Here is a 23,278-nt window from a genome sequence, read left to right as displayed (position 1 = left end):
TTACTTAATGATCTAAGTCGAATTCAGATGATTTTATTACAAAAATACTAAATTACGGTATCTACTTAGAGATTTCAATCGCACTTAGCGTTTGAAATCTTGCATCACGAAATTTTATTCTCTTTCGGAGTTTATTTATCCATACTAATATTATAAATGCGAAAGTAACTCTGTCTGTCTGTTACTAAATCACGCCTTAACCACTGAACCAATTTGCATGAAATTTGGTATAGAGATACAGATATTTTGATACCCGAGAAAGGATAGGATAGGTTATCCCAGAAATCCTACGGGAACGGGTTTTTCTTTGAAAACGAGGGCGAAGCCGCGGGCGGAAAGCTATAGTTATAAATAACTTGAGTTGTATCTATTGTTCGTTCATTGATTTTTACTGATATAGGTACCTATATAAGATCATGACGCTACATATAGCATGATATATTATAAAGAGCAGTATATATTTTCCTTTGTTAATCAATCAGTTAATTATTGTATACCAAATGAACGCACATAATGGCGGATAAAATTACAGCTTTGAATTATTTGCCTCGTATTTCACCTCTATTGTTATTAATATTAATTATAAGAGAAAATGCAAATAGAGCTATTATTTACCTCGTTAAAAGAAAAACGTTTCGATTCGAAGAGGGTCTTAATGTATGCAATTTATAGAGATCTTTATTAAAATGCAAAACGCGGTGAAAATGGGTCAACCAAGAACTTATAAGCTCGAAGCTTTGACTGGGAATATTGTAAAAAGATACATTTTGTATGTCGATATCTTCCGTTGAAACTAAATGCTCGTAAAATATAAGAAAAATTTTAGTTAAAAAAATATCTAATTATATTGTTTATTTTTATCCTTAGATTGCAAAAGGCATTTCTTTTCTTTTATGTCTTAATCGCGGATCGAACCTAGAAAGTATTTTAAGCAGTAACTTTATTCAAAATGTAGTTAATCATTGAAGCGTGTATTTTTAGATCATTTAATAAATTAAATATACTGTACAAAGACACGTTACATTATTAGATACTCAAAGAGAGCATATAGAACACCTACGTCAGTTATTTGTCCATATGTGTGGGCAGAGCTACACAACGGCTGCAGCTATTTGCGATTGTAATTAATTAGATGAAGTATTTACCTGAAAGCTCTGTAATTAATTAAATTGATGTACTGAGAGATGATTTAAGATTAATATTATTGTTTATTTCAATGCACATAATTGCATAGGAAAAACTTTTTAACGAACGTTTAATTAGGTTAAGGTTGGGATTTATATTTATTATATATATTTTTTAGATTCCTGTCTTTCAAAGAGGCAAAATAATTAATCACTTGTTTCGAATCTAGATGAAGAAAATACTCACTCAAATATCAATAAATAGGCAAAATTAATAAATACCTATACAAGAAAAATTAAAAAATAATTTAAAATTATACAATTGACTGATAAGAATACCAGACTTGAAAAAGTGAACGTAGATACAAGACATTGAAATATGTACTTCTAAGGTAGAGTCAAATTCAGTCAACGAAGAACTGCTCATGCAACATAATATGTCCTATTCCAGTCAATCCATACTAATATTATAAATGCGAAAGTAACTATGTCTGTTTGTCTGTTACTCTGCAATCACGCCTAAACTACTGAACCAATTTTCATGAAATTTGGTATGGTGATATTTTGATACCCGAGAAAGGATAGGCTACTTTTTTATCCTGGAAAAATGACGCAATCCCGGAAATCCCACGTGAACGGGAACTATGCGGGTTTTTCTTTGACTGCGCGGGCGAAGCCGTGGGCGGAAACCTAGTCGAAAATAAATTTCAAGAGCGTTTTCATATTGAAACATTTCTTACCACATAACACTAGGTAAAACAATAAACACGTGATCACAAACAAAACAGTAAAATAAACCATATCATCGGTAATCTGTGTGAGTAAATATAGATAATATTAGGACATCAATTTATTACCGACCAATCTGCAGACAAACAACGCATGTGTGCCCAGTGCTACGTGCTCGCCGCCCTCCAACTTATTTGCGCAAACTTATTTGCACAAGCTTGTTAATCGCATATATGTGAGATCTGCACTTAATATGATCCTATTTATTCACTATTTGTTTTATTAAACAGATGTATACAGGCTATAATTGTGATGCTAATATGATGGCTGATTATCTAGGCCACGTTTATGAGAATATCAAACTATTTGTTTATGCATTTGTATGTACATCTGTATTTACAATTTTCCATATAAATATTCAAATATTATTATTTTTAATGTATTCAATATTATGTGTAATTAAAAAAACTTTAAGTACCAAAAGATAATCTCAAAATACAACAGATTCCGAACCTCTATTGCATTAAGTTTTATTTTACTTTTGAAAACATGTAACCTAACGCACGTGTATTTCCTTACTTTTTTTAAAGATTATTAAGATTAACATGTAGGTACCTTAGTTTAAGTACTCTTTCTTAACTTTAATCAGATGAGCAAACCCATTTGGTACTGTATCTATTTAGTTGAATCAGACGAGTAAAGCCACTTCGTATAACTAGTATAGTATAAACCACAAAGTTATACATCGCGTCGCGCCAATGAATGTAAAACGCGAATAAAAACGGCAATAACTTTAACTACGAGTACTAATTGATAGCTCCGGTTTACGCACACAAATAATTGTTCATCGAAGTTATGCTCCCGACGAATGCCACTCCCAGTACGAAATTAATCGTTAAACTATTATGATGTTAATTATGAAATAGAGTTACTATTTGAGTTTGTGACTGGTAATTCTTAAGAATCTCCGCTGGTTATGTCAACCGCATACCACCGCCCACAAGATGAACATAAGTATAACTAGGCTATTTGCTTTCATGGTTAGTGCAAATGAATAGTTAGTTCGTGATTTGTGTATTGATTGATTTAGTTATGTACTCCAACTATCACTTCATAGTATAAAACAGAGTCGATTCCCGCTTTCTGTCCCGTTGATATTTGAATGAGTAATTAATTCCTACGTAAAGTAAAATTAAAAAGCTATTTCGAATAAACTACCTATATAGGTAAGTGAACAAATTCTCAAAAAATACACAGGTTACAAATGGCTGTTTCGTCTCAATACTTAGGGGGATTATGGTATTTGGAGCTTTTACACAGAAGAAAAGTTTAATGAATAAATATTTAAGTATAGATTGTCAATCCTAACGTTTGTCATTTTGTTATAAAGATTTTACGCTATTTGGGTGTAGCAGTAACAATAAGCTATATCTACTAAGTGCCACTTTCGTAGTGTAGCAGATATCGTAGAAATACAGTGCTTTAGGTTCGAGCCCCGCGCCCCGGTAGCAAGAGTCCCTTGATCTGATAACTATTCATCTTCTTGCTCTAAAAAATGTGATAAACATCTGGTAAACTATCCACTAATTTACCTAACATGCTGTACTTTACTTAAAATGAATAAAGATATAAAGAATGTATTTGCAACAAAGTTTTGGCCGTGAATATACCGTTACGTCCTGTCACTTTTTCAACACACGATAAACAGAATGTTTACAAGTTGATGGATTTATTCTTAACTTTGCAGCAAAAAAAGAAGAACAGCAAAATGGTTAAAAATCGCTTACAGACTGCTCTAAATTAAGATATTTGGGTTGCATGTATCCAAACATACTGTAAGCGACATTTAGTCCAAAATAAAGTTGTCTTTATTAATCGCTGTTAATTAATAGACGGACAGTATTTAGAGCACAAGGGAAACTGTAGGAAGTTTTTACGACTGCCAGTTCAACTAAGTTTACGAGCCTACATTCGCGTTAACAGTTTGCCAACAATTGCTCTTTATGGCACATGACATTAAATTGTTATTATTACTTTATTTCTTCGGCACAGCGGAAAATTCGATACAGATATTGAAGAACTTTTGAATGTGACAATAATTTGTGACTGGAATTAGCACAGGTAAATGTATTCATTTTAACTGAGAAGGCTTTCTGATACTTATTTCATGCCTGTAAATATTTTTCCAATATAATTTTATAAGAATATTTACTTACTTACTTAATTGCAAAGGTCTTGGCATGTGGGTTAAAATATTGATTTTAATTTGAAACGTAAAAACAATGGTATGGATTATTGTTACTGCTATCTAAGTATTGTAATCGTTACAGCCCAGCTGTAGAGCACAATTAAGAAATAGATCAGTCTTATGATATTTCTTATCTCCAAGTATATTTTTTTGACATAGGTATAGCTTTTAAATTGTGCTGCGAATATTTTTTTTTTATAAAACAAGCCCACAGCCTGTTTGATAACGTAAATGTTTGGTAGACTTGGACGACCACTAATAATACAATGAGTAACGTACTAAAAACACGAAATAGATTACAGTTCAAACACAAGTAACTTATTATTAAAACGAATACACAGCACCTTCTACGCGTCGCATATTTTTAGGTTGAATCGTTACCAAATGAATTTATAATTATCATTTAAATTCATTATTGCAAAGAACAAAAGACCTACCAGACTTAACAGGACCCCAATTGATATCCTTAAAGGATTCTAGGCTTCAATAGTTTCAGTCATCATCAAGACGTCATCAATGACGTCATGAGAATATTCAAAATGGGCGGAGCTTTAACAGCCATGCGCTAGATGGCTCCGCCCATCACCCTCAACTCAACCAACTGGTATATAAGGCTTCGGAGGCTTAAAGGACATTAGTCGTGATCGAGATACAGGCTAGAAGCTTACTGTCCGTTCCCGAAAACTTTACGACGAAGTATAACGGTAAGTTCTTTTTTGAAATTATATTTCAGTTCGTGAAATATGAATGAGGAAAATGCAAGAAAATTGCGTTTTAGGGCCAGATGGAAGTAGAATTTTTTACATAATTAATTTATATTTACGAGCACACTTTAAACACTGTTTTCAAGTAATTTTCCCATGGGAAAATATTTCTGCTTATATAAAATTTTTAGTTGTTAATCAAAAACCTAATAAATAATAACAATATTTTCCAACAACAATCTCAATAAGTAAAATTTGAAGCAGAAACTTTACGATTATTTAAAATTATCGATTATATAAAAAAAATTGAGTAAATACTTAGGTATTAGAAATAAAGAAGATTGTACAGATACAGATAAGTTACTATTGAGAATGCCTTGAAAATTGCAATCATATGACATTTTGTATTTAAGAAAGTAGAAAACAGGCAGCTGCTGAAAACTTAATACATGTAGGTTATTCTTATTTGTAAAATAAAAATCTCTTCTGTCAAAAAAAGCATCACAACTAATCAATGATTAACTGGTATATATTAATCATTAAAAAATGGAATTATTAGAAATAAAATCGATAAGTTTATAAAGTATTGATAAATATGATACAGAATATAACATAAAAAATTGAGTAATTTTTACGGATAAAAGCCAAGAAATGAATCGTTCGTTTTATCATATTCATTACAAACAGAAGTCCGAATGAATTAAAAACATTAAAAAACAGTAAAATACATACGATGTACCTACACTTTATATCATGGAATGTCTACTTTGACTTCGTTTTTCGTTTGGCACCATAGAAAACAAAAGCTCTTTGCGCTACAACTTATCCGAGTAGGCTCTCGTATTTTGTTGACTCGCAAAAACCTATTTCTTGCGATACGTGTATTTTTCTATCAACTTTATGTGGTGTTTTCCACCACTAAGGGAATATTATAATACAATTTATATTAAAACAGAGCTATTTTTATCATATTGAATATAAGGAGTATATTGTTATAGACGTTATAAACCCTCCTACCAAATAGCTGATTACTTATAAGTCTAGTAACTAATCAGGCCTTTTTATTTATTTATATAAATTGAATACATTTCAAATACTTAAGCCTTTATTTATAAGTCTTCATATTAACCAATAAATCATCTCGATCGACTACTAGGCATTTATCAAATCAACAACTTTAAGCTCATTAAGTCCATCTATTTCAATAAAAGTCAAATTTTCTTATAATTCTGTTTAAAAGCAAACAAATTTCATACAAAATTATATTGATGAGATTACTGGGGGCATTAATTTGTTCCATTCAAGGGAAAATTCTATTCTATATGTCATTTGGGACCCAATTTTAAATTATCTTAATAGTAAAATAATTAAGTCTTTTTATCTCGCACATACATTGAAGTTTATGTTAATTGCATATTTCAACTTATTTAGTTTTGAAAATGAATAGAATGATATAAACGAAATAAATCGGTTTGATAAATTTTTTATACTATAACTAATAAATACCAATGTAATTGTAATAAATACTAAATAATTGTAATAAATACTAAATACTACAATGTAATTGTATAAATGTGTAATAAATACTCGAACTATATTTATTCTTATTATTAAACAATCATATCCCGTTATTAAATGATTCACCTAAAAATAAAACACGATATAAAAATAAATTCCTACGTCAACAAGCACCTCTAAATTTAGTGTCAAAGTATAAATAGACATAATTAACAAGACCCATTAACTATCTTTTTGTCACTATTAACAAAGAGCTAGAATTCATCCAGATAAATATTTAAATACAAAAATAGAAATGTTTTCCCCATTGTATCGGCGATAAATGGTAAGCGCTTAGCGAAATGTAGACCCCTTTGTTTGGCAGTAAGGTCGGGGGTTCGTCTCAATACTGCTCAATTATAGAGGGACTCATTTATATCTTAGCTCACTGTTTGACTTGAAAGAGATATATTTGTGCGTTCTGTTACACTGAGATCAGCCTTTGGGTCAACAATTTGAACGGCTTTAAAAAGAGATTAAACTTGGAACGTTTTAAAGCCAAAAAATATATATTTGTTTGTTAATATCGGAGATTATAGACTCATCACTATTGATATTATAGTTCAATCATGATAAATCTTAATAACCGTATAAATTGCTTGGAAGTTATTTATACAAATAAGTAAGGTATTCGTATATTAAATCAATTGCGTATGTTAGTTATATTACGTAACTTAACGAAGTTTAGCAATAAGTAATTAAGTTATATTAAAAGTTAATAAAACTATATTTGGCACAATGTTTAAAATAATAAATACTAACATATGACACAAAAACACAAAGGTAAGCCGTGTGTGTCAAGATTTGAAGCAAGCACATTAATAACGTTATATTATATTCTAATGAATAAACTAAAGACTTCAACAATCCGTATTTATCAGTAATTTGTAGCGAAATAATTAATTCAGTGAACTGAACTAATAGTTGCGATGTAGAGTTATTCAAATGGAGCCGTCACCTGCTTCGAGAGTTAACTCGATAACTTATTGGAATTATTTCATTGCTTTTATTGTTATATATAATTTAATATGCTAAAATATTTTTTCATGAAGTGGTATTTAATTTAATATTTTATTAATTTGTACTACATAATATGTTACAATATTACCATTCGCTCGCAACTTCACGTTTTCGCATGATACCTATAATAGTCATACATATTTCCATGCCTTTCCGAGTTATGTTGAGAAAAAGTAGCCTAAGTTGGAGTTTACTTGTATTGCAAATTTCATCAATATCTATCCAGTAGTTTATGCATATATGTACGATAGACATGTAGACGAACATACATATAAACAGAGTGACTTTCAAATTTATAACATTAAGTTACAAATGCGTTCAGATGAGACGAAAGTCTTAATATTCCAAGTGACATTAATTAGTTATTCACAGTAGTATAGGGATTAATAAGCTTAATAGTATAGATAATAATATCATTGACTACGACTTAACGCTAAATTAACTAAGCAATTGTCAACGTCTGTATTTAGCATATTATAGTCTGCTAGTTGAATGGCCTACTCAACTTTTAACTTCTAAGCATCTCACACACAAGACTTTATGAATAGAAATGTTTCATAAATACACTAGATATCGGAGTTTTTATTGAGCGGAGTTAATAATAAAGAGGATAAGTAGGTTATTTTTGTTTAGCGATCGAAATCACAAAGTATAGCAGCCGCGATGCTGGATCAAATCCTGAGTATTACTATGAGCAAACGTAATTAAATTGTCTTTACTTTACTATTTTTGCGTTTCAAAGTGGACTTCCCTGCTGTCATGCTTATTTGATGAGGAGTTACGATGATATATCATTGTTTATATGTTGGTAATAAATACGAAAACGAACCTAATAAATACTAATCTATAATATAAAAATGAATCCCAAAATGTGTTGGTAAGCGCGTAACTATAGATCAGCTGAACCGATTTCTTTAATTCTTTTTTTAATTATATTCCTTGTAGTACGAGGATGGTTCTTATGTAGAGAAAACGTGAATATGTACCACGGGCGAAGCCGGGGCGGACCGCTAGTATGTAATAAAAAAAACATATGACAAATACAAAATTAATGTGAGAAGTTTGTTTTTTATTTACATTTATTTAACATTCAGAAAATAATGAATCTTTTGGAATAATAAGACACTTTCTAGTTGTGAATATTTAGTGATAATACCCTAGTGAGATATCTTTTGTTCACAAGGTAGGTTATTTCAAATTAGGCTTAGTTATATTATTTTAGGATGTAATGTAATTGGCATAATTTCATACAACATGACTAATATATGCTTGGATTAATTTTAATTTGAATAACAATAGTATTAATATAATAAATTGGTTGCTACTACGTTCTTCAAGTAAGTAAATCATTTCTATTTTTTCAATTAAACTTATCTCTATACGAATATAATATAAGAGTATTGGAGATTCCTCAAGAAAACTGTTCCCTGGCCTTTGGTTTATTACAAGAGCAATATAAGAGGCTTTGTTTGACCGAGCCTCTTCATGTAAATAGACTCACTTTGTTATCAGTCATGTAATATTACTTTTTGCCCATTTTCAGACTCGTTTTATGAAAAGTGTGGACTGGCTTTTATGATGTAATAGGCTAAAATTTAATTAATAATTGAATATTCAACGATTTTTTTTATGGATGAAATCATTTCGAATGAGCATGCACGAATATTAATCACTTTATACATTGTACTATTCTTTTTGTTTTAAAATATTTTTGATCAGTAATAAAATTAAAACATAATGAAATTGGGAAAAGCATTTACCGAGAACCTACCTTCACGTTAAATATATATTCGAGGGTAATAAAAAAGAAGTTACCTCTGTTACAAAATAAAAAACGAGTGTAATTTTCCAAAGGACAATATAAGCTCATGAAACATTTAAAGCCTCAATTACATTAAGCCTTCAAGCTGGGTTGTATCCATATACCAACATTTGTTATTTGAGAATATACCTAATTCGACATTTCATTCCATTGTACTTAAAACAATGGCTTATAAAATAATTACAGTAAAAATCCATCCTAATGTTATGAATTTAAAGGTCTTTTGAAATTCATTTTTTATTGCCATTGTTAAAAAGTAGAGATGATTTTTCATTTTCATTATTTTTCAAAAATGTAAAAAGACAACGAATCAAACATAATTTTAAGACGATATATTTACTAGTTAAGTGTGTAGGGTATGATCCAAAGCGTTACATAAAACAAAATATAAAATTAAACTACGATGCAAAAAGCTAATGCTTCGTGAACAACAACAAACAAACTAACTGGAGCACAGACGCAAAAACACTGGCATTGTGGTGCACAGATAAAAAAGCAGAAAGTAAACAAGAAAAGGTTCGATTTAATTCAGCAAACGGAAACTAATAAAACCTAACGCTCGCCAGTAATTGCCGCCATGTTAAAAAATATAAAAACCGCCATTAGGGCGAATAATAAAAATCAGCTGTAGGTAAATAAAGTTAAACAATGGCTTAGTAATCAATTTACAATAAAAATTTAAAAAAGCGATTTCCATACAAATTGCGCGCCAGTTGAGTGCGGTTTCAATTACGTGAGGTTTTAATTAATAAACTTTTTAGAGTTCTTGCAATTTTTCTTTTTGGATACCATTTATTTTGATAATTAATGTGGTAAAATGTCACGGAACGGTCCATACAAAGGTGCCTTATTCACTATTATATTTTAAAATTAGTTAAACCAAGACATGAATAGATGTAATATAACAAGAATGTTTAACGCGATAATTTAAGTATTTAACATTTTGCCAACACACGTCGTTATACATCATTCGTCAATACAATAATATTAAAAGATATGTATTAATAATAAACATTATAAAACTATTAACTAGCCAATGTAAACAATGATCCCAACACTATTAAAAATGTTACATTGTTTTATCAGTGATTGCTTACACAGTCTTTTTAAGCGTCATTCCAGAAAATCAAGATTTAACAATAAAATGCGTGACGTTCAATTTAATTTTGTCCTGCAAGCGTTACCCACATCAGAAGCTGAGCGTATCTGACCTCACCTTACATAAATAAGGCTCTTTTGGCCCTGCCCTGGAACTTGGGACCTCAAGTGTCTCTCGATACCTTGAATATTTTATGACTCCGCAGTATATAATAATCGCTGATAAGTGAATGAATTATGATTTTCGTTCTCAAAATTGAATAGTAACTTAATAGAGACGTTTATTAAGGTATTTTTGAAATTTGCATAAGTTTTAGTTTACTTATGAAAATTACACTTCGTCTTTATTTATAAACAAAAGTCGGTATGCATGTATAATGAAAAAGAAAGCGAAACAAATATACAAATAGTATAATACAAAATTTACTGTGTTTTATAATATAGTTCGTTTTAAACAATAAATTAATTTCAATAAATTTTCATAAAAATACAGAATATTTTCTACAAGGTTTATAACTTGTGAGAAACAGATAATAGGAATAAATAATTAGATTCCCGCGATGCGGCGAGCAACAGTTGGTTCTCTTGGTAAAATAATCATTCTTTGTGGCAAATCAAATATTAAATAAGCCCTGATTCGCCGTAATTTTGAAAATTTGTTTTGATAAAAAAATCGATTGTAAAAATAAATTCTACTATATAGTATATTACGAGACTAAGATCATATACAATATAATTAATAACCTACATTACTGACTACAGGTAATAGTCTCAAAATCAGTTCAATAGGTAGGTACTATTTAATTAAGTACCTAAAGTATAAACAGACATATCTACATTTATCCAAACTTTCTCATTAAAAATAATATATCATAATAAGCAATAAATATCTAATACGTCAATTATAACTGAATTTATATTGATTTCGAATAAATAAAGTCGGCAAGAAAATAGTAATTTCAGTACCGTAAAATATTGTTCTCGCGCTATCATAGCTACCCTCGTTTCGGATAAAAATAATAAATCACGCGTAAAATATGCCTTTGTGGAATGAAATATCTTTTATCTCATTTTTGAACCGACTCAGAAGCTTTAATTTTTTAAGTGTCAGCGTTAAATACATTGAGTATTATGCTATGTAACTATGGTTATATAATCTCTCCATCCAAGTATAGAAATACTAAGATAATTTGTGTGTCGTCCTCTTATTCATATAAATAATGTGTAGATAGACAAATACAACAATCGTGAAGAAATATATACCTTACATAGGTACATACAATTTTAATTTATGTAAGTTACATGATTTTTTTATAACAAAAACGTAGAGATGTCACATTGAATGGATGCATGGATGCAGTCAGAAGCTGTATTTTAAAATAGAACCTCGAAAGCATAAAACTCCTTTTGTTGAAATAAAATGTAGATCATAACAATTCCGGTATTAAGCTAAAATTCCTCGAGCGAACGACAAAACTACACTTACAAAATATGGTAAAAATATTTTTAAAATAGTAATTTATTTAATAATCCCTTTCTGCGCTGACATTTACAAATTTTAATAACTTAGCACTTCAAAGCATTCCTTTGCTTTAAGATTCTATGTAATATTAAAAAATCTTTTAATATTCATGTTGGCGCCTGACAAATTTTATAATGAATAAGGTGCGTTCAGATTCACTGCACTACTACAACACACAATGAAAATTTATATTCTTGTAAAAGATTTATGCAAAAGGTTTTTTTTTTTACTCTACCGATACTGTGATCACGCATAAATTGCGTTTTATATCAGTTACGAAACTATTCATTCTGAATCCACTTTTTTGAATAATTAAAAGCGTTTATATTGTCCCGATAAAATCAACAATCACTTTACCCATCAAATAATATCGATGAGAAGCACCCAATAGGCAATATTGTACAACAACAGGATGTATCCTGACCTTTTCCTTTATAAAAAGATACTTTACCTTTCTTAAAATCCAGTAAGTGGAAGTTATTAAGTGAGATTACGATAAACACGATTCAGATGTATTGTGAATTTGTGAAGGAAATTTTTAATATTTGAATCGATATCTTTTAACGTCTGTCAGTATCGTACAATACTACTTAATTAAAAGTTTAATCGAGTGTTAAAATTGAGATCGAGACGGGAGTTGTAAATAAAGGTATGATAATATGTTTTGAACAAATCGAAATTTATAGAAAATTTACGATGTTTTCTCATATTGTTGGTACCACAGAACATATAAAGAGAAGGAAGAGACCTTTTTATATGTTCTGTGGTTGGTACAATATTTAAGTCTTTACGTAATATTATGATTGACACGTAATATTACTAATTGATTACTGGTACTAATTGATTACCTCTCTAAGCGTATTTATATGTGAGTTGTATATGTATTACTTTGTTTTATTATATTTTTTTTACAAACGTTCTCAAAAGCGACGGTGCCTCTCCATCGGTGGTATTTTTTACATGTTTGGGTAAATGTGCGAGTTAAAATATATCTACCGTCCGATTAATCTAATCGTTTTTGTATTTAAAGCAATAAGCCGGAGCATTTAACAATACATATTATAAAAAAATATTGGAAATTTCTTAAAGTTAAAAACCAGACCAAAATATGAATACAATATAGTTCCTGGTAGGACGTTATTTATAATCGGAAATACATATAAAACTAAAAATAGGTTCGCTATAGTGCAATACAAGCGTTGAAAACGGAAGCTGCCCCATACAGTGCTCATTTTATTGCCTCGGCTCTACACTCGATAATTTTGCAACTTAATGTTTGGGAAGTGACAAAGCACCCAACTTTTACAAAGTTTGTAATTGCTGCGTTTTTTTTAAGTTTTTATTAATACGGTTTTAGAGGACGTATTATATTTATTATACGCATCTATTATTAATTAATAAATAATTAGGTACGTCGCCGCTTGTATATTCTCTTAGATTAATAAATGCTCATATTTAACCACAGGTATTATTATCCGGTTTTATTTTATGTTCTTTCTGTTTTTTCTTTCTTTTGTGTTTGCAATAAAGTTATTATTAAAAAATACTATTGATAATACTAATTAATTAAATTTTTGACCCAGAAAAAGGTATTGGCTACTTTTTATATTGGAAATCCCACAGGAAAGGGAACTATGCGGGGTTTTCTTTGAAAGCGCGGGCCAAGTCGCGGTCGGAAATCTAGTCACCAATAAATGAAGTTTCACGGTCAATCCATATTCATAGTTTTTATTAGTACTATAATTCTATCAAACAAGCGACACTGGCCAGAAATATGAATATTAAATAATCCTGGTGGCTGGTCGCAAATCACGTATGTTTGCACCTGCCCAGTGCCCACCTACGTACACGATCGACGCGTAAACATGCGGCTGAATATGAAACTAACGGCTATGTTCTAGTGCAGTATACATTAGAATATTCATTCTTTGTTGAACGTTAACTAAATCTAAATCTATAATTAATATTATAAAGCTGAGGAGTTTTTTTGTTTGTTTGAACGCGCTAATCTTGGGAACGACTGGTCCGATTTAAAAAAAAATTCTTTTGGTAGATAGGCCATTTATCGAGGAAGGCTAACATGCTATATATTATTATCTCGCCAAGAGGAACAGGAGTGGAGCACTGCGGGTAAAACCGCGGAGCACAGCTAGTAATATATAAGTTTGCTTGTGTGTTGCGCGATATATAGGTTGTATAAAAATAAATTCAAATCAATAACTTTATTGATACATATGCTATTCTCATACCTACCTTCGTCCAAGGACGCGTTTACGAATCTGACAAAAATAAGCAGTTTTTCGATGCATTTTGCGGCAAAATAATACAAAACCAAATTTGACTAATAATTACCATAGATAGATTACTCCTTAATCTTTAAATGGTAGGAATTATTTAATCGAAAATTTTGGTTTATAATATTGTAAAAAATAATTTCCGTTGCCTCTTCACACAAAATTGACAATATCGTGATGAATATAGAAACATTTTTCTATTATTTAATAAAATAAATTTACTTAGGGCCGATTTTTCAATGCCCAGATAAAGAGCTAGATAGACTTTATTCTTCAGTTAACAAAATATTCAATTTTTCAATAGACGAATAGGACTTATCTATCGAATAACTACGTTATTTGAGGAATAAATCTATCTGCTGCTCCAACGGCCAGATAGCGTGCTATTCGACGATTAGACGTTTGAGTTGACAACTGACGCGTCAAATTTGGGATATTTTCGTATGTAATAACATAGAGCGTAGAATTTTTACAATAAAGCCTCTTTCTATAAAATAATTATCAATTAAAATCATATTGAAATTGATGTTTTTGATAGTACCTACTGATGATCATGCCATTGAAAATTTGCCGGACGCTGCCTTTATGTCGTTTCCATCGTAAAATATATAAATTTTAACACAAATTTAATCAAAACTCTTTACTCGAATCAAAACAATAATCAACAATCTTAGAACACAAGATAAACTTAAAATGCTCTCCTGACGTGAGTCATAATGACGGTTGTTGACATATTGCAAGTTGACTCTATCCCGCTCTAACCTGACTAATTTAATATGTTTGTTTCGCCACTCCAAGAGCAGAGCTGCCAATATGGAAATATTTGGTCAGATAGTTATTCATCAAATAAATCACGATTGAAAAATAGGCGAGCCGTTATGAGTTAGTTATGCAATTGAATAAATCTATTCGAGGGTTAGTTATTAGACTGTTTATCTGGGCATTGAAAAATCGGCCCTTATTTAAAAATATTTTAAGTAAGCAGACATGTCCAACTCAAAAAGGTAGGAACTAAAACTATCAAAATGTTACAAATAAGCTGAGAAAAAAATTAAAATCAAATCTTATTTTTTCACATATTTAACTGTAACGCGTGATACTTATTGCATGGAAATAAGGGTTATTTTATTTGACACTATCTTGATTTATTGTACAAAAATTTGTAATGAAATATTTTAGTAATTTAGTCGGCGCTCGGACGCCTTTGTGAGTAGACGCTGTGACGCTTGTAGGCAGCTCCTCGTTTACGAAAAGATCGCTGTACGTATACAAAATATTTGACCTAATAAACTTGATCATTGACGCATTCTGCACCGACAACCAAGGCACACCAAGGAAAGATTTTATTTATAGTTTTTCATACTTATGGGATTATAAATTTCATATTTAGTTTCTGACTTGATGGAGTGACCTGCATGTGTACTTCGAAGACTGCTACTGGAACTAATAGACGAGTAGAGCTAGGTGTGCCGAGTTTGGGCTCGTTTTGTTAGTTATGTTGAGACCTTACCTCCGGACTTGATGGAGTGACCTGCAGGTGTACTTCGAAGACTGCTACTGGAACTAAAAGACGAGTAGAGCTAGGTGTGCCGAGTTTGGGCTCGTTTTATTAGTTATGTTGAGACCTTACCTCCGGACTTGATGGAATGACCTGCAGGTGTACTTCGAAGACTGCTACTGGAACTAAAAGATGGTTAGAGCTAGGTGTGCCGAGTTTGGGCTCATTTTGTTAGTTATGTTGAGACCTTACCTCCGGACTTGATGGAGTGACCTGCAGGTGCATTTACAAAATATGTTTTATTAAACCCTCGTCTGTCGGAACACAGATCTGTGCCAAAAATTTTGTACCCGTAGTCTGTCGGGGCACAGATCTGTGCCAAATCACCGCCGGTTGGAAATTGGCTCATTGTAACGCAAATATAGTTCAAATCTGCATAAACGACTATTTAGTTGATAGCTTATGAATTACTGAATATTTAAAGTCCATCCAATAATAATTTGACCGATAAATATTCGAAATATAACAGTAATTATGTCATACTTTAGTCGAGTAACTTTTAACTTTTAAAGTTTTACAAAATGTAAAATTTTGCGGAAAGTTGAAAAACGGTAATTATTTATTGGTCTTTTTATTATTATTGACTATATAACCTAATGTTTATGTGCCGAAATAATGAAAATTACCAACAATTATACCATAAATAATGGTTTCAAAAATGTATCTATCACTTAACTGTACGTTGCTTAGTTTTTGACCCCTGGTAAATCATATTTTTTTTTACATATTGTATTTGTTCTTTACATCATTTTACGAGAAATTTTATGAAGATTTTAATGATATAATTCAAAATTTGATACTGTGTTCCATTTTAGAGATATTTCGTTTTCAAATCAAAACCGACAATAATTTCCCCGTAAAATCCGCATACAGGATGTTCACAAATTCAACGTCACTATTTTTTAAATTTCGTCTTCAATTAAATTTTTCATTTTCATACAAAATAAAATGTACATGATAATATGTTTTGTTTATATTGAAAGGTATCGTTTTTGTGGTATTTATAATTGTCCTCAGGTTAAAAACGATATACATAATCAACTACAAAAATTATAGTCCGTAACCTGCTTAGGAAAAAATTCCAGAGACACATTTTCTTTCTTAATTCTTTTAGTTTTAGTATATTACTAGCTAACCGCCCGCGGCTTCGCCCGCTTTCTCTAAAACGATTTGAGCTTTAAACTATCCTATCTCTCAAGTTGGATCGAACTGCACATGGTGTGCAAATTTTATTATAATCGGTTACGTGGTTTAGGAGTCCATTGAGGACAAACATTGTGACACGAGATTTATATATATTAGATGGTTAAAAGTGTATACAATGCTGGAAAAATAGTAAAAAAACCTACAAACAACAATGAACAAGGGAACAATGGTTTTCACTATGACCTATATATAGGACAAAGTGATACTATGTAATTTGTGTAGGACAAACTCAAAAAGAAATTTAACACTTTAATTGTACAACATATTCTTACCTTCATACAAATACAACATATTATTATTTATTGGGGAACCTTAAGTTTCAGAAAAAATAAAAAGCCGGCCAAGTGCGAGTCGGACTCGCGCACCGAGGGCTTCGTACAAACTTATTTTTTTTATTATGCTGTAGGTATCTTTTAAATTGTAAATCTGAGTTTTAAATGTGAATATCAAGTTAATACACGTAGGCGTTCATATTAGTTGAAAGTTGAAATTATTAAGTACTTTTTTTATTTGTAAATGGCAATTACAGATTTTATGTACTTGGGAAGTACCCTGTCGGTTTTGATTGCCTTGCAAATGTCAAAATTTGCTAAAAATTGCAGTATTAACGGCTGCATCCCAAAGGGTTTGGTTTTTAAGGGTCCAGAACCCTAATAAGATTACGTCTGTCCATCCCATCTGCCCATCTGTCTGTCTGTCTGTCAAGACCCATTTTATAAGGAGCGCGTAATGTGACATTTAACTGAAATTTATATTGATTACTTGAGTCGATTGAAGCTGCGAAAAAATCAAACTTATAAACCAACGCAATCAAAAGATACAGCCGTTTATGCTGCAAATTTTCGCAAATTTCGACATTAGCAAGGGAATCGACACCTACAGGGTACTTCCCGTGTACGTAGAGTTTTGAAATTGGGGTAAAATAAGCTCTTATAGCGCAGATTGAGGAATAATTTCGAAAATCATAAAATTTAAGAGTTACAACATAATAAAAAATTGGTTTGTTCGGAGCCCTCGGTGTGCGAGTTTTTTATTCATATGTACTATATGTAGTACATTCGTAGGCAGAACGTTATAGATGTAGATCGCTGTCTGAAGACGATTATTTTTTTGCATTCATGACTTTAAATAGCCTTGGAACATTACAAATTTAATAAAACGAATTAAATGCATCATTTGCAGTACGCCTGAAAATATAAATCTATCCTCTCATTTTGTAAATGACTAGCGATAACAATTATTGTATTTTTGGTGTCAAAACTGCTTCTATTACACAGAAGAAGAATGCAATTTTTTTATTTGAAGATATCACATTGCTGTCTAAAACTACATAATCAATAATTACTTATTTGTTAGGTAACCCTAAATAAACTTCCACCTTGATATTTTAAATGGAACAACGATCCTTGTGGCAATGGAAGACAAGACACTCCAAGGCTTACTTTAACAATAGGACGTAACAGTATTTGAAATCAAGAAAATATAACTCTGTATACTTTGTCAAATGAACAGATAATAATACTTACACGATCAGTGTCTGGGAATTTGCAGCTTTTAATTCCTGATACCAGGATTCTTCATGAAATTCTACACATTACGTTTTATTTTATTCCAATCAAAATATTTTTAAGTTCCATGCCGTTTGTGTACTACGGACTTAGTAGTTAGGACTAAACTACTGAACCGATTTTAATACAATTTTACCGATTAGTTTATATCTTAATTACAATATGCTTGGAAATACTGCATGTATTGAAGTAAAATAAAAACTAGATTGGATAGCTTTCATCACTTTCCTGATCAAATTCAAGTGGAACCTCGTGGTAATAAATCGTCGTCTCAAGGCGGTCGTTGTGTTCGATATATTACAAGAAATAATGAACAAGTTCGTTCTGTTCGACGTTATTTGTGCTAAGTTGCAAATATTCCTATTAATTGGCCAATGTTGGCGTCAACATCACACATTACAACCACATGAGTATATAAATATTACAGACACAAAGCTTCATAACAATTTTTTATAGTGCTATCAGTTAAATAAAATTTATTTAAGTACTTACCTATTATTTCAACCCGTTAGATGATTGATATTTTTTTAAGAATCTCTGTACTATTTATTTACTCATAAGCTAATTTAGCCCACGGACAAAATTATTTGAGTAACGCGTGGCTAAGTTATATATGCATAAATAGGATTGGGAGCGTTAATTTTATTAAGGCATAACGTTCATTTTTTTAATAAAACAATAATATGATACGATTCTTTCTTCTATACAACTAGGGACATAATATAATGATTTTCATTTAGTATGTTTTCTGATTCCTATTATTTGTTGATTTTTAGAATGATAAGTATAACATTTAGATGTATAATATCATTTATATGTAATTGTTTATTTATTCTGAATCTTTAAGTTTATTGATTTTTATCCTTTACATAAGCTGTATTTTATAAAAAATGTTTCAAACTCAAATTTCCGTAAATTTTTGATTTATAAATTAAATGTAACGGTTTATAATTAAGTTATGGTATAATTAAATGTAGATTTCACATTTGTACAGCTTAGACATTTTTCTGAATGGATACAGTGCCTTTCGATTTGTAGTTGGACAACATTTCATATTATACGATTACTAGCTTCCGCCCGCGACTCCGTCCGCACGGAAAAAATTAAGATTTTTTTTCTACGTATTTTTCCGGGATAAAAAGTATCCTATTTTACGCCCAGGATAATAAGGTATAATTATACCAAGTTTCATCGAAACCGAAACCTTAGTTTTCACGTGATGCCTTCACATACAGACAGACAGACAGACAATAATTTTTTTAATCACATATTTGGGCTTGGTATCGATCCAGTAACATAGCACCCCTGCTATTAATATTTTCAATATTTTCAATGTACAGAATTGACCCTTCTACAGATTTACTATATGTATAGATAATAATTAAGAGCATGAAAGAAAAAAAAAGCATTTCTTCATAATGCTATTGTTACCACAAAAAATATTTTCTTAAATGCAAATTTTAAGAGAAAATAAATTAGACATGTGCAGACGTTATACATACAGACGTTAGAACAAAGCTCACTATAAGAATAACGTCATTTAGGAATAAGACGATTTTTAAACATTAATAAAAACCTAAATATTTCCAAAAAGTAAAAATTACTGTTAGTTTTTATCTAGTTTTGATTAAAATAAAAATAAAAACAAGTAGCAAAAAATTTTGAAATGTTGTCATTTTGGAGCACCCTGTAAAGTCTGTATTTGTATGAACATGATTGGAGATCGCGCCCGCTTATGCTCATGCGTAAACGATGATATTCATAATCAACTTTCTCGAATTTTTATTAAATAAACCTATGTTTTTGTTATATTCACTCAAAAGATTGTCTATTCTAGTATGAAAATACAAAAATAAAAATCTAAAATACCTTGATATTATTTTTTTATGAGTATTTTTCTTTACAGTGTAACATTTATTCAAAATGTGTGGGAAAAAATGCTTCTAATAAGTAAAATAAGCATGCCAGGGAGTAAGTAAGGTAACTAATATAAAGTTTGGTTATCTAGTTAGCATCAAAATTTACAAGAGTCTCACAGGTTAAAGTTTATATCACAAATTTTAATATCGAAAAAAATCGGCAAATCAGCGCCGTAAGCTCGAATTTGCCCGACAGACAGCACCTTTTTGAGGCGGCGCGCCGCGACAGCTGAGGGGTTAATTAATGTAATAATATAGTGTCGACTCATAAAAATACTACAGGTTTGCCGGCAGCTTCGCCTGCATCATTTTTAAATTTAACCCAAATTCGGCGCCATTTTGAAATTCTTTGTTAATTGACCGATTTCGTTCAAAATCGATATCTGAGGATCCTTAGGATCACAAAACAGGAAACTGTTACAAAAATTTGAAAAAGTCAACGCCATTTTGAAATTTTCTGTTATTGTACCGATTTCGTTCAAAATCGATATCTGAGGCTCCCTGGGATCGCAAAACAGGAAACTGGTACCAAAATTTTAAAAAGTCAGCGCCATTTTGAAATTCTTTGTTATTATACCGATTTCGTTCAAAATCGATATCTGAGGATCCTTAGGATCACAAAACAGGAAACTGTTACCAAAATTGAAAAAAAAGTCAACGCCATTTTGAAATTTTCTGTTATTGTACCGATTTCGTTCAAAATCGATATCTGAGGCTCCCTGGGATCGCAAAACAGGAAACTGGTACCAAAATTTTTAAAAGTCAGCGCCATTTTGAAATTCTTTGTTATTGTACCGATTTCGTTCAAAATCAATATCTAAGGATCCCTAGGATCGCAAAACAGGTAACTGGTACCAATATTTAAAAAGCCAGCGCCATTTTGAAATTCGTTGTTATTGTACCGATTTCGCTCAAAATCGATATCTGAGACTCCCTGGGATCGCAAAACAGGAAACTGGTACCAAAATTTTAAAAAGTCAGCGCCATTATGAATTTTTTTGTTATTGTAGCGATTTCGTTCCAAATCGATATCTGAGGATCCTTAGGATCACAAAACAGGAAACTGTTACCAAAATTGAAAAAAAGTCAACGCCATTTTGAAATTTTCTGTTATTGTACCGATTTCGTTCAAAATCGATATCTGAGGCTCCCTGGGATCACAAAACAGGAAAATGGTACCGAAATTTAAAAAAGTCAACGCCATTTTGATTTTTTTGTTATTGTACCGATTTCGTTCAAAATCGATATCTGAGGATCCTTAGGATCACAAAACAGGAAACTGTTACCAAAATTGAAAAAAAGTCAACGCCATTTTGAAATTTTTGTTATTGTACTGATTTCGTTCAAAATCGATATCTAAAGATCTCTAGGATCACAAAACCGGAAACTGGTACCAAAATTTTAAAAAATCAGCGCCATTTTGAAATTCTTTGTTGTACCGATTTCCTTCAAAATCGATATCTGAGGATCTACGATCGCAAAATAGGAAACTGGTACCAAAATTTAATAAATTCAGCTGGTAAAGAAGCAAAATATACAATTCTTGCAGTTTCTATGTCAGTTAACTGTCGAATCTTTCTGCCAGCGTAACCAGCAGAGCTGAGTTTGATCCTAAGGATCCTCAGGTATCGATTTTGAACGAAATATGTCAATTAACAAAGAATTTCAAAATGGCGCCGAATTTTTTAAATTTCGGTACAATTTTCCTATTTTGTGATCCCAGGGAGTCTCAGATATCGATTTTGAACGAAATCGGTACAATAACAGAAAATTTCAAAATGACGTTGTCTTTTTTTCAATTTTGGTAACAGTTTCCTGTTTTGTGATCCTAAGGATCCTCAGATATCGATTTTGAACGAAATCGGTACAATAACAAAGAATTTCAAAATGGCGCTGACTTTTTAAAATTTTGGTACCAGTTTCCTGTTTTGCGATCCCAGGGAGCCTCAGATATCGATTTTGAACGAAATCTTTTTTTTTTTTTTTTTTTTTTTATTGGTAATAGGGAAGCGCTTGACCACAATCTCGCCTGATGTTAAGCTGAGATGCGGTCTAAGATGGAACGCGCTTCCCTAGAAGGTACCTGTTCACTCTACGCTTGAAGACCCCCATATTGTACTCGTCGGGGAACACAGACTCAGGAAGCATGTTCCAGTCCCTCGCGGTTCGGATAAAGAATGTGGAACCGAACCGCTTAGTCCGGGTACATGGAACGTCCACCATATGGCGATGCCTAGAATCTGTGCGCCTCGACGATCGATGGAAGAACGGGGATGGCGGAACGAGATCGTGCAGTTCCGCAGCGCACTCTCCAAAGTGTATCCGATAGAAGACCGATAAGCTGGCCACTCTGCGGCGGTGACCGAGGCTCTGGAGCTTTTTGCCTACTAGGTCATTGTCGTTTATGAGCCTCTTGGCACGCCTCTCTATCGCCTCAAGCGCCTCCAGCTGGTACTTGGCGGAACCGTCCCAGAGGTGAGAACAGTATTCCATGCACGATCGGACTTGTGCTTGATAAAGGTTGAGCAACTGTCCCGGGCTGAAATACTGTCTCACCTTCGCCAGAATTCCAAGCTTTTTTGAGGCAACTTGGGCTTTAGATTCAATGAAGGAACCAAAGTTCAGAGTAGGCGTTAAGGTGATACCAAGAAGCTCGAGGTGGTTAGTTATCGGCACGGACACACCTTGGAAATTCGGAGTCAGGTGGAATGGACTCCGTTTAGCGGAGAACAGACACGCCTGGGTCTTAGACGCATTGAACTTGACCAGATTGGCATCGCCCCAGTCGGAGACCGCCTGTAAGGACAAGTTCATGCGATCGACCATCGCCTCCCGTAGAGACTGAATTTGTGCCGTACTGGCTCGCGCGCTGGATACATATCTCTCCACAACAGTGCTATCGTCTGCGT

At 31.8% G+C, this 23,278-nt stretch overlaps 2 protein-coding genes across 4 annotated transcripts in view; one reads left to right on the top strand and one right to left on the bottom strand.

Annotated features, from left to right (window-relative positions):
* LOC123701459 overlaps window positions 1-23,278 on the bottom strand; it is a 44,056-nt gene that overhangs the window by 3,769 nt on the left and 17,009 nt on the right. The window lies entirely within an intron of this gene.
* The window catches only part of LOC123701452 (prothoracicostatic peptides), a 55,868-nt gene continuing 37,341 nt past the window's right edge, over window positions 4,752-23,278 (top strand). For both annotated transcript variants that reach the window (XM_045648938.1, XM_045648937.1), the window contains exon 1: window positions 4,752-4,805. The gene's annotated coding sequence lies outside the window, so the exon portion shown is untranslated. The remainder of the gene's footprint in view (window positions 4,806-23,278) is intronic.

Source organism: Colias croceus, chromosome 21 (genome assembly GCF_905220415.1).
Source record: "Colias croceus chromosome 21, ilColCroc2.1".
NCBI lineage: Eukaryota > Metazoa > Arthropoda > Insecta > Lepidoptera > Pieridae > Colias > Colias croceus.
Note: the sequence above shows the minus strand (reverse complement) of the source record. Positions and strands in the feature narration are given on the sequence as shown.